Genomic DNA, 13,060 nt, shown 5'->3' on the forward strand with positions numbered 1-13,060 from the left:
CAAACCAATTTTTCACTTAGGAATACTTAGAATTTTCATCTGCACCAAAGGGAAAGCATCAGGCCATTTCAGTGATGTTAAAACACAGACTTTTCCCAAGTGAGACTCTATGGTGTCTTTGTGTTGCTCGATTATATTTGAAACTTCAAGTCAACAGCTACAGTACAATCTTTATTCAATATGTAGTTCTGCACATATCATCTTCAGGACTTCATTGATAGAATGGCTCTTTTGATCTGATTTCAGAGTAACTGGCAAGCTATACCTGGGGAGTTATTCTTGCAATAACAAGTTTACTATAGTGTAACTGTCATCTTTTCTGGTTGTGTAGGCATTCACCCATCTCATGAAGATGCACACTATGACTAGAACGTATCTCATCTCATGGTAATCAGGCATTTAGATGATGTTATTTTGCATTGCATTGAAGGGACCTTCTGATCTCCCTAAGTGACTCAGTATAACATGTGCCCTTTTCCCTGCATTCATTTGATGACTTGTCACAAATTGATGACGCTCTTCTTCTGCAACATTTCTAAACTTTGGTTTGTACCTAATCTGTCTAAAGAGTTGTGTCATAGAATCCCTCTCTTAGTGTGGGTATTTGTGAAAGTATCTTCTAAGTGAAAGCAACAAACTATCGGATAACACTGGTCTCCAATCAGAGGACATTTGGAAGTCGTTTGTGTTTTCCTCAAAAACTATGTTGTTCTGCTGCTGAAACATTTTCCTGTACCCCTTTCAACTCTTCCCAAGTCTAAACTATTGAAATCAACATTGGATAGACAGTGTTCTTCTCAGATTCACATGTGAAAATTCCATTAAATGTGTGGGCTAACAGAACACAATACGATGCAACTGAATTTCCATCTCTTTTTCCCATGGCAATAGTCACTCTCATTTGGAGAGCTAAACTGCATGGTATGGTGAGGGCAATCCATTTGTATCTTGTGCTGAGATTACTTATTGAGGCCATGAAGCTTAAACAACATGATTTATCGTGCACACGGCATGTGCTGCTCCTAATGTGCCATTGTTACCTCTTAACCATGTGTCATCTGCAAAAAGTCATAGTCTGGCTCAATAACAGGTTCATCATTAATGTCTAACCTTGGCTTCTTGCATTGATTAGTGACACCTAGACATTCATGTTCAACTTCATCACAAACATTATCATTTACTAACAGTCGACTTGATACATTTAAAAGCAAGTGTATTTTGATCACAACACTTTTCAATAGAAACTCCACAAAGTAATGGACCATTTAATTTACTGGACATACCATTGTTATGTTCGTACTGTTTATGTGACTGACATCAACTGCAGCTACTAATTTAAGGCAGCCCAGAATTTCTGTGGCAAAGGGGTCAATGATTTGTGAGAAATATGCCACAGACTTTTGAACATCATCATGTTTTCGAATAGGCACTGAGAGAACATGCCTCCCTCTCACTTCAAATTAGTGTAAATTATTTTGAATAATCTGACATCTTTCCTTTTGACTCTTTGAATGTTCATGATCAATCATTGTCCCACGGAAGCGGATCAGACACATCTTTGTGTGCCAGCCTCAGTAAAGTCTTAGGGGCACCTGCATCAAAATCTGAACTTGCAATTACCAAATCGCGATTTTTAAGGAATCGCTATTTGGTAATCGCAAATGCCTATGCATGTAGGAATCATACAAATAGTAGCGATTCCTTAACATTACCTATTAGCAATTCTGTAAATCACGAATCACTATTAGGTAATGTGACTCCATTCATTCCTATGGGCCTGCAGGCTAATAGGAATGAAAGGTAATGCATTTGCAAATTGTGATTACCAAATTGGTAATCACAAATTGCGAATGCAAAGCCAAGGGTGCCCGGGGGCCTAAGGCCCCCCTGGAGCACCCCAAGGAAAATGCAAGTGTGCACATGTAAAGCACACACATTTGTGATTACCTTAATTACGAATTGCCAAAAAGGTACATGCATCAGAAAAGGCCATTTTGTGATCGCAAAAGGCCGATGTTTGCAAATCGCTCTGTTTGCAATCCCAAAATGGTTTGATGCACGTGCCCCTAAGCCTTTAGGGAAAAGTTTGGTATCCACTGTCTACAGTAACCAACCTTTCCCAAATGAATCCTGATTTCCTTCTGATTATATACATCTGATGATTTGCTTCCACTCTCTCTGGTGATAGCTTTTTAGCTCTTTTTTCAATTATGTGTCCCAGATATTGATCTTTTTACAGCACTCCTGACTATCCTCATGTGATGGCACTGAGAAATAAACATGACAAACATCAATAACTTTAAGCCATTTTTCAGTTCACAGAATTAGAAAAAGTGTGTTGGCTGGTTCTGGTACCATAGTATAACATAGTACAACTATGCTGCTGATGGAGCAGGGTTTTCGTAAAAAGAAACCTGCTCGGATGGAAAGCCCCTAGTAACATTTTTTAATTTTTTAACCGTGTGCAGTGAAAAATGTGTGGTTTTTAGAACTAACATGAGGGAAAATAACATTGTGCAAGTGCGTACTAAAGAACTGAACTAGGCCGCAAATGCTTGACTAATGAAAATAAAGAGATTAATGCTGCTTTTGTGCACGATATTAACATTTGCTTGGGAAAACACTAATAGGGGTTGCACATGGTTAGATGCAGCTTATGGAGGGTGTGTAGAGGTAAAAGCATCGCAAAAAGAGTAATAATGCTTGTTTTATTTCTCATAGAAGAAGAGGTTAAGGAGAGAAATCATTTTATTAACTGAAAAACCAATAGAGAACATGGAGGGAAGGCAAAGGCGAGTGACCTTCAAAATTATGTGTGCCTGCCAAAATACTAAAACATGGAGACAAAAAACAATCAGCAAGTGATGAACGTTTCCTCTGGAAGCGCATGAGTGGCACAAGAAGTAACAGAACTGGAAACATTAGTGGAGAGAAGGAAGCTGAAACCTAATATTATTCTATTTGTATTTCCTGGGATGATGTAGTCATGATGTTTGAAAGACAAAACAATAGATCATTGAGCAAGACGGACGTGTGGTGTGACAGTACACCCCCTTCCCTGACCAAACACATGTAAACATGTTCTTGTACTTGAAACAAAATGTGGTTTGGACATCTGGGTTTTAGGGTATAATTGAGGTGCTCGGAGGGAGGGGTTTGTTGGTGGAAGACGTATAGGCAGATTCTTGGCAGATCCTCGCTGTCGTCGGTTTGCAGTAGAGGCCTATCTGCTTCCTGTTCCTGATTCCTGACTAGTCTTTGCCCTAAAAAATTTTCTTGAGGGGTCTTTTCTGCTCCTGTGGCCAAAGAGTGGATTTCCTGTTTCTACTGGGTTAATATAGATAGAAATCTGAATTTACACAATTATTTGCCAATGTTTTTTTGTCTCTGACCCTTTTCTCTCTTCGCCTTTCCACTCCTTCAATGCGCTATCATTGTGATGTGAGTTTTTGTCATTCTCTTTGCTAATAATTTTACTCAATGATATTCCATGGTTTGTACTGTGTATTGGTACTTGATGAGCATTATTTCACATTTTAGATACCATAATATAATTATACACACTGTGTTCAACATTATTTAGGGTGTGGGTATTGATTATTGCCTTTAACTATTCAACTATAATATATGTGAGAAATGCAGGTTCAGTTGGAGATTGGTACGTTAGGTATGAACTATGCATTACACTGAACCCAGCGTGAAGAGACTTGTTTGGGTAATGTAATTGTGCCTTGTTTATTGCAAAATGTATCGGTCTCTGAGCTCTGGATCACTGATAAACTCCTGCACTAGTGTGTACTTTTCATTGGGTTTGTGTGAATGCATGATCGAATAGTTACATGGACTGCCAATAAATTTCCTCTAAAATCCTTTGATTATCTTCAATTACAGTGTAATTCATGCAACAGTGTCTCATGTCAAATTGTACTGCACTGGTTCTGCACTTTTACTTAATCTGATATCTTTCCCTGTGAAATCCCATATTTCTGGAATTACTGTTTCATTCAAATCAGAGGGTAATCTTTCAGTGGTCATTACTGGGAACAATGCTACAGCTGTCTCTTGTTGAGCCTTTTTAAACTGTACGTCCCCATCAGGAGTCTTAAAATATAAAACTTCTACAACTTGGATTTTTTTTCCAAAGTGAGATTGGTCTGGAACTTCCCCTGTTCTCACAATGGATCTGGTGGAGTGAGGAACATTAGGGCTAAAACTGTCATTATCAAATACAGGAAACTGTTGAAGTGAGTTCTGACTTTTAGTTCTGAAACGATTTTAGGTTTGCTGATCTAAATAAATGTTAGAGTTTCCCATATTTTGTGGGACCATATTTGCTTGTAGAATTTTTTATCATTGGGACCTGTTTTTTAATTTGCATTTGCTGAACTGACACATCTTGCATCTGGATTCCTCTCTGTATTTGCACATTTCCATTTACTGCATCAGGATTAAGTCTACACTTCCTCTTCCAATGCTCAAGTCTGTTACAAAGATGGCAAATGGTCATTTTCTTCAGCATTGTAACACCCATTTCTAAGCTTAAACCAACCAAAACACCTCTACCTCTATCCTGTAAAACTCCAAATTCTCCTTGAGCACCTTGAACTCCTGCTTGTGGAACAACACCTTGCATATAACCTTCATTCCCTGCAAACAACTGATTCTGAAATCCTTTCTGAGCAAACTTCATCTGGACCAAAATAAGCTTTTCCTTAAACTCTTTCTGCTTCATTTCTTGTCCATCAGTTCTGTACCCTACATACCTCAGAATCCCATCTGATGACTTTCTTGCCGACAAATCACACTTTGCTGTATATACACACTGATCTGACCAGAGATATTAATCCAATAACAAACTGAGACACATGTCACGGTCATCAGGACATTTTCTCCCTCTGTGCTGTTGAAACTCCTGAAACAGTCTTTCATAAAAGTCCTGAACTAATTTATTTTGTTCCTTGGTTGTTCAACTAATTTTAACCCAACCCACATTTTATGGTGGCACTCAGCCTTTCATAAAACTAATCGCTGCTTCTTCGTTCTCCATAAGTACAGAAGATGGTGCACTTACTCGCATTCCCCGAGCAGCTGATCAAATGCTGACACGGGTAGAATCTTCCTCCCGGACGCCATTCCCGATAGCGAGGGAGCCACGAGACACGCCCATCTCTGCTGGCCACGCCCCCCCCCACCAAGCATAAATAGTGCACACTGACTACGAGCGCTGCACTGACAATAACCTCCTGAGGCGGAAAGCCGGGAGAGTGATAGCTGGAACTTAATTTTTTTAAATTGTGTGATATTGTGTTATTTTAAACTTCACTTGATTCCCTGGCACTTACTCGCATTCCCCGAGCAGCTGATCAAACGCTGACACGGGTAGAATCTTCCTCCCGGACGCCATTCCCGATAGCGAGGGAGCCACGAGACACGCCCATCTCTGCTGGCCACGCCCCCCCACCAAGCATAAATAGTGCACACTGACTACGAGCGCTGCACTGACAAGAATCTCCTGAGGCGGAAAGCCGGGAGAGTGATAGCTGGAACGTAATTTTTTAAAATTGTGTGATATTGTGTTATTTTAAACTTCACTTGATTCCCTGGCACTTACTCGCATTCCCCGAGCAGCTGATCAAATGCTGACACGGGTAGAATCTTCCTCCCGGACGCCATTCCCGATAGCGAGGGAGCCACGAGACACGCCCATCTCTGCTGGCCACGCCCCCCCCACCAAGCATAAATAGTGCACACTGACTACGAGCGCTGCACTGACAAGAATTTCCTGAGGCGGAAAGCCGGGAGAGTGATAGCTGGAACTTAATTTTTTTAAATTGTGTGATATTGTGTTATTTTAAACTTCACTTGATTCCCTGGCACTTACTCGCATTCCCCGAGCAGCTGATCAAATGCTGACACGGGTAGAATCTTCCTCCCGGACGCCATTCCCGATAGCGAGGGAGCCACGAGACACGCCCATCTCTGCTGGCCACCCCCCCCAACGCCCAAACTATCCAACATATAACATGTGTCTCTGCCGGAAGCGCAGCGGATGAGCGCAGCGGGCGCGACGATGGCGCGCCGAAGGCGCGCTTAAGGCAAGCTCGTCTGCGCTCGTCCGCGCTAGGCAGAGCGCTGAGCCTGACCCTACAGGTAATACCACCTACCCCATGCACAGATACACTAGGGATACATTAATGCACCTTAACAGAGAGATACAAGACCTCTGCCTACACTCTGTATCTGAAGAACATCCCCACAATCGATGCTCCCACTGTCCGTATAAATTCACACCCACCGAGCCTGAAAATCCATCCCCCACCCCAATGCACATGGCTCTAATCAACTGCAGATCCCTCCCCAAGCACTCAATTGAAATCTACCAACTGCTGGAAAATTATGAGCTGGACGCTCTCTTCCTCACGGAAACCTGGCTAGGACCGGACTCCGACCCCGACATCATAAATTCCCTACCTCAGGGCTTCCTAATTCATCACTTGGACCGCCCAAAGGGAAAAGGTGGTGGTGTTGCTATAATTTATAAAAACCATCTTTCCTGCCGACTGCTAGGCAGCCCACTCCTAGACTGCGAAAAGGTTATGTTCTCAATTCAAATATCCCCATGTAAAACCGTGTCGGGCTTCCTAATTTATCACCCTCCAGGACCCCTAAGCCAATTCTGTGAATCTCTTATGGAGCAAACATATATATTGACCGCTACGCACACTACCTGTATAATCCTAGGTGACCTAAATATCCATTTTGACAAAAAGGAAGCCAAACCAGCTACGGATCTAATAGCAGATCTCGAAACTCTCCAACTAAACCTATTAAACTGTCTACCTACCCATTCACTGGGACATCTGCTGGACCCGAACTTTTCCAACATCGACCATCTCACGGCCCTGGACCCTATTCCTGTACCTTGGACCGACCATTTCCTGGTCCCATTAAACTGGCAGTTATCTCCCACTCCGCGCCCCTCTACCCCACCCAAAAAACCTACACGCTCCTGGTCCAAACTCGATCTAGGAAAATGGAAATTGCATCTAGAGAGCTCCCCTCCTGAACTTGATGCTAACCTCGCTCACGCGGACGCAGAATTTGCGACCTGGATAGGAGACACCTTGGACAAAACTCTACCAAAAAAACTCTCCAATAAACCACGGGGTAAAGCTACCTCCCCCTGGTTTACTTGTGAAGTTCGGCTCCTAAAGAAAGCCTGTAAGAGATCAGAAAGAGCTTGGAGAAAAAACTTGGATCCCACAAAAAAAAACGAATACAAAACCACTCTTCTTAATTACAAAAAAGCTCTTAAAACCGCTCAAGTTAACTACTTCGAGGCGAAAATAAGATCATCCACCAACTCATCTCGCAAAACATTCCAAATAGCCAAGAAACTTCTCAAAGTGCCGGAGCCCCCCCCTCTGATAGAGCCGTCAACTATCCGCTGCAATGAACTTGCAGACTTTTTTAACCAGAAAATCATCAACATCATCAACTCCCTCCCTCCCTCAACTCTGGACGCTCCTCCCGATGTTGATCAGCTTTTTCACTTACATTCGACAGCAGCATGTCAACTGTCACATTTCACTCCCCTAACTACTGAAACGATCCTCCCCATATTCAACTCTATTAAAAGCGGTAGTCCCACTGACCCCGCACCACTCAACATCCTCAAATTAGTCGCGCCTACTATTCTTCCCTATCTGACTAAATTAATCAACCGCTCACTCACCCTCGGCATCGTCCCTCCCAACTGGAAAAAAGCAATGGTGAAGGCACTGATCAAAAAACCTCATCTTGACCCTTTAGAATTAGGCAACTATAGGCCGATCTCCCTGCTCCCAGGCATCAGCAAAATAGCTGAGAAACATGTCAACCACATCATATCTCACCACCTTGAAACTAATAGACTACTGGAACCTTCCCAGGCGGGATTTAGACCAGGCCAGAGCACAGAAACTGCAATACTGGCGGTTGTCGAGGAAGCAAGGAAAATCATGGACTCAGGAGGATCAGTGGCAGTGATCCTCCTGGACCTTAGCGCTGCCTTGGACACCGTCAACCACTCAATACTGGCCCATTGGCTCAGTGACCTTGGAATTGCAGGAACGGCCCTGGCTTGGCTTAGGTCCTATCTCGAGAATAGATCTTTCCAGGTAGCAGATGGCAACTTCACGTCCAGGCCCACGGCCATCAGCTGTGGGGTCCCTCAGGGCTCGTCCCTGAGCCCGACCCTTTTTAATGTCTATATGTCCCCTCTCGAGAAAGTCGTCACCCCCTTCGGGATTAAGCTCCTAACCTATGCTGACGACACTCAATTAGTGGCATCCCTGAGCCAACAAAACGACTCCCTCCCCAACCTCCAAACCTGCCTAACTGAAATAACAAACTGGATGAATCTTTCCCACCTCAAACTGAACAACGATAAGACGGAGATAATGATTCTGGGCAACAAATCTCTCTACCACTCCAAATCCCTATGGCCTCCCAGCATGGGTACTTCCCCCGTTCCAAAACAAGAAATTAAGAGCCTGGGTATATGGCTGGACGAAGGCCTTAATTTCTTCACTCAGGCAAGAAAAACGGCAGGAACATGCCACGGCCTTCTACGGTCAGCAAGGAAAATCCTCCCTCTACTCCCGGCACAATCCCGCAAACTTCTAATCCATGGCCTTGTGCTTTCTCGCCTGGACTACGGAAACGCCCTCTACCTAGGAGCCCCCAAAAAAGCACTGTCAAAACTTCAGACAGTACAAAATGCCGCAGCCCGCATCCTCACAGGAACCCATCGCCGCTGTTCAGCCAAACCCTCTCTAAACGCCTTACACTGGCTCCCCATCCAGGAGAGAGTACAATTCAAAGCTCTCTGCACTACATACAAAATCCTGCACGGCAAGGCCCCTCCAATACTGCAAAACCTTATCATGCCTCACTCCACTAAAAGAACGCTTCGATCCTCCAACTGCTATCTACCCTCTGTGCCTAGAATCAGGAAAGCCCGCTCTGGTGGTCGAGCGTTCTCATATAATGCTTCCAAACTATGGAACACCCTCCCTCTAAATATCAGAGCACAACCCGATCTTCTCTCATTCCGCAGAGCACTTAAAACATGGCTATTCCCGTGAGTTCCTCATACAGCTGGTTCTTGTCATTTAGCGCTGGGACGCTCACGGGCAGCCATGCGCTTTATAAATCAGTAAAATAAATAAATAAATAGTGCACGCATCTCTCATTGTCTCCTCATGTGACCATTGCAGCACAACCTTACGTTCGGACCACAAATCAATTTGCAGTGTCAAAGAGCATATTTAAATCAATCCACAACACCTTTTTAACAAATCCATCAATTTGTGTGCACCACTTTACAGGCTTGCCTCTCAATTTGGGGAAATGGTTCATAAATGTTGCAAGATCTCCATGGTACATGAACATACACTCCTCCTGCTATTTCTTTCAATGGCTAAGTTGAAGCTTCTGCCTCATCCTGTTTATGCTCATCTACCACCCCCCTGGACCCAAAGACAACTTTCTACAATCCTTGGGAAATCTAATAGAGCACAAAGTGAATTTTCAGGATTATATTGTACTTGGTGACTTAAAGTTTCACTTAGATAATGTACAAGACAATGACTCGAAGGACCTGATCGACCTTTGCACTAGCAGACAGAAGGTCCTACTCATAAAGCCGGTCACCTGCTGGATGCGGTTTTCTCTGATTGTCCGCTCTTGAAATTTAATGGAGCCTACAGCTGTTTTGGCCAGACCACACAGTGGTCCTGTTCACTCTTACCCTGCCATTCTCCGTAAGTAACGAGCAGGTGCCCATACAAAGCCAGAGTCATTTTCTCTGGCATCGTCTAGATCACACTGAATTATCCTCCAAACTTAGTCGTAATAGACCACCCCTATCCATCGCCCCAGAGAGAGCAGCCCTAGACTATCATGACTGGATCGGGTCCTCAATACAGGCAACCGTTCCCCAAAAACCAGGAAAAATCACGAGGACAGCCCCCACTGAACCATGGTTTTCAGATGAGTTGAGACTTCCTAAAAGGCAATGCCGCATGCAAGAAAGGCGCTGAAGGCTCATTTATGATCCTAAGGAAAAAGAGCGCTATAGGGAAATACTTACCCACTATAAAGGTAGGATTCATGCAGCAAAAATTAAGTATTTCTCAGAGACTATTGACAAAGCCAAGAACAATGCCAAAGAACTCTTTGCCACAGTCCAAAAACTGAGCCAAGCACAGGTATATAAAGAGACAATCCCGTATCAAGCTTTCTGTGACACCATGGCCTCCACCTTTTGTAGTAAGGTTGGGGACATCTACAACAAATTTACATTGAACCCTACCCAGGTGGCAAGTAGTCGGGATCCCCCTGAGTTAAAACACTCCAGTAGCCTGAATTCCGTGCTTCTTTCCGAGTTCCCTCCAATCTTTTACGAGCAGGTGGTCAAACTTCTTGCTGCCGCCAAATTGGGCTCACCATTGGATTCATCCCCCTCCCCCCCAAGATCGTAATCTCAGTTATCAAACCGTTAGCTAGCCATCTCACAGAGCTATTTAAACTTGTTCTGTAAACTGGTATTTTCCCCAAAGTTTGGAAAAAGGCTTCCATTTCACCACAATAAAAAAAATGCAATCTGGACAAAACAGACCCCGCCAATTATCGTCCAATAGCTCGTATGCCACTGCCTGCAAAGTTCCTTGAAAAATACATGAACCAAGAACTTACCACGTTTATCAATAACAGCAACATTCTGGATCCTTCCCAATATGGTTTTTGCTGTGGTTATAGCATGGAGCTTGCATTAATTACGGCCGCCGAGGAAATTAGGCGCTCTGTAGATAAGGGAGGCATGGCGGCACTGATCCTTCTGGATCTGTTGGCAGTATTCAACACGGTGGACCATGGCCTCCTACTACGTCGCCTTCAAGAAATAGATATTGCAGGCAATGTCCTACAACTATTTAACTCCTTCCTTTCTAACCAGGAACAATTTGTGGAGTTGGATGGCCTGAGTTCTCAGAGTTTTAATCTTCCTTGTGGGGCTCCACAGGGCTCCTTCCTCAGCTCGACTCTTTAAATTTGTATGTGGTTCCCTCAGCCAGGCTTATTAAATACTTTGGATTTGCCATGGTGTCATATGCCGATGACACTCAGATTATAGTATCCATCGCAGAGGACCCTTTGCAGCACCATTCACAGCTTTCATGCCTGTATGCGAAAGGTGAGCAAATGGATGTCGGAGAACTGACTTAAACTGAACTCCAATAAAACTGAGGTTCTTCTCTTTGGCAGCGATGTCTCGCATTAGTCCTCAGACTGGTGGCTTAGTGAACTTGGCCCTTCCCGCACTCCAGTCTCCAAGGCTTGGAACTTGGGAGTCATCTTTGACACCACTCTCACATTCTCCCAGCATGTGAATGCAATCAAATTGGCCATCTGTTACATCCTAAAAATTCTGAGGACAATCTTCTGCTTTATACTACCTGACCTACAGAAAACAGTAGTCTCGGCATTAGTGTTGTCTAGGCTGGTCTACTTCAATAGCCTCTTGATTGATATTGATAAAGCCCTTCTCATCAACTTGCAAGTCCTGCAGAATTCAGCCGCCAGCCTGCTATTTAAATTACCTAAATATGCCTCTGCAAAGGCGGCCCTTAATTCCCTCCACTGGCTTCAGGGGGAAAAGAGGATTAAGTTTAAGGCCCTCTGCATTGCCTTTAGGGCACTGCACAATCAGGGTCCTGCCTATCTGATGGACCACTTTCATTGGTATACTCCTCCCAGAATGCCGCGGTCTGCTTCCCTTCAGCTTGTGGAAACATCCAAGGCATGTCTCTCCAACTGGGGTGGAAAAAGCTTTTTTTTACATTACCACCAGACTATGAAATCAATTTCCATGCTCATTAAAAACTTTATCAAACCTGATATCCTTCAGGAAGAGTCTGAAGACCTGGCTTTTTCATGCCTAAAAGCTATGCAGTGATTAGTTCTCTTTCTTCCGATCTCCCAATGCATGCTGGAGATTGGATGTTCAGCGCCTAGACGCCTCTGTGTATTAGTGCACTATATAAATAAATAAATAAATGTATTAGTTTCCCCAACTAGGTCTGGTAGTTTCTTTTTTTCCCATGTTTCCTTGCCCACTTTCTTTCTAATTTCTCAAAACCATTCCATTTATGAATACATTTTACAACTTCTTTAATGTGTAATCTAATTCCTGAAGGACATATTATCTCAGTTGCTTTATTATCCATCTGTACCCTGAAACTTTACTGAAGTGGAAAACTTTCTGAGACATCAATTTTAGATTTTTGGGTCAAATCAGTCAGTCTATCATGTGTAGCTGCTCCATCAGGTACATGCATCAACCATTTTGGCGAGCGCAAACGGTGCGATTTGCAAAAATCCGCCGTTTGCCCCCGCTAAAAAGTGCTTCTTCGATGCATGAACCTGTTAGCCTCCCGCAATTTAAGAAATCGCTAAATACTGACATTTTTTTATATTGCGATTGCAAATTACGATTCCTTAAATGCAATGAATGATGGAATCACAAATTGCGATTTTGCTAATAGGGGGCGCAAATTACAATCAATTTGTACTTGATGGTATTTTGCAAAAACTTTGAAAAATGCGCTTAAGTGCATTTTTCAAAGTCGTAGGTTACACACACACACACATGCCCTTGGGGCATGTGTGTGCTCACATGCGTGCACAGATCAATTTCAGGGGTGCAACAGGGTGTCCTTTTGACAACCTTGCACCCTTGAAATTGCATTCACAAATTGCGAGTACGTACTGGTACTCGCAAATTGTGCATGCAATCTCCCATTCATTCCTAGGGGCCATAAGTCCCATAGGAATGAATGGGAAGGCATTACTTAATTGCGACTTGCAAATTGCGAGTCGCAGTTAAGGAATATTTAGGAATCGCTATTTGTATAGCGATTCCTACATGCATAAGCTTTTGCGATTCCTTAATAGCGATTCCTAAATAATCGCAATTAAGGAATCGCAAAAGCCTACCTTGATGCATGTGCCAGCATGT

Source organism: Lissotriton helveticus, chromosome 5_1 (assembly GCF_964261635.1).
Source record: "Lissotriton helveticus chromosome 5_1, aLisHel1.1, whole genome shotgun sequence".
NCBI lineage: Eukaryota > Metazoa > Chordata > Amphibia > Caudata > Salamandridae > Lissotriton > Lissotriton helveticus.